Source organism: Penaeus monodon, chromosome 23 (assembly GCF_015228065.2).
Source record: "Penaeus monodon isolate SGIC_2016 chromosome 23, NSTDA_Pmon_1, whole genome shotgun sequence".
NCBI lineage: Eukaryota > Metazoa > Arthropoda > Malacostraca > Decapoda > Penaeidae > Penaeus > Penaeus monodon.
Window position 1 is genome coordinate 28,701,549 of NC_051408.1, and position 1,013 is coordinate 28,702,561.

Here is a 1,013-nt window from a genome sequence, read left to right on the forward strand (position 1 = left end):
TCTACAGCGCTTACTTCATTCATTTTACGAATCTTCCTCTTCATGTGGCCTCATCATCTCTCCTGAAAAAGTAGGATCTTCTCTCTACACAACCCACGAACACTACCCGAATTTCTAGTGGGCCCCAGCATTATACCATTCTGCACATAGTATCTTTACTTGGGCGCTCTAGTTCGTGTCCTTCCCACCACGCCAGCATGTCAACGTGTCCATCCCATTGTTCAGGAATTACTGACACGACTACAACGGCGCCTTGAACCCCTTCGCTGGTTAACCAGCAATGTTGCTGGGGTCTCCATTCCCGTGGCCAGAAATATCTGTACAGCTTTTATCCATTCACTAGTTAATTATCTATCTACAACTCTTAGTCAACTCTCCAAGACAGCACTAGATCCCCTAGAAAAATTTCAGAATAAGGTAATGTGCTGCATTCTAGGATGCCCAATGTCCACTAGGATTGCTAACATGCAGCAGGAGCTTCATCTCCTTCCTCTTGTGGAACGAATCTTTGCCAATGTAACATTCTTTACTGTCAAGTGTCTCCACTCCTCCAGTCTTGCTCCACATTATGCATGTCACTTGTCCCCGATTCTCATCCCCCACAACTCCGACCAGGTGGTCGTGCCCTTATTAGGAATGTTTGCCGAGACCTTAGAAGATTGGATATTAATGTTCCCCAAGAGAAAGTTGACCATGGTCCTCCCCCGTGGCAAACTCCTCCTGTAGCAGTTTCCTACACACCCACCTGCAGGAGGGACCTACCCTGCCAACAGAAACAACTAGCCCTAGAGGCCATTGACAAGGTAAGGTCTTCCATTCCTGCCTCTCACACCCTCTACGTTGACGGTTCTTTACAAATAGATGGAACTGCTGGTTGTGCTGTCTCCTCTCCTACTATGGAACCACCGAATGAGGGATGGACTGGACGCCGTCTGTGGGACTGGTCAAGCTCTACCTCCTGTGAACTGCATGGGCTTCTAGATGCTGTTAGCCTACTTTTAAGGACCAGAAGC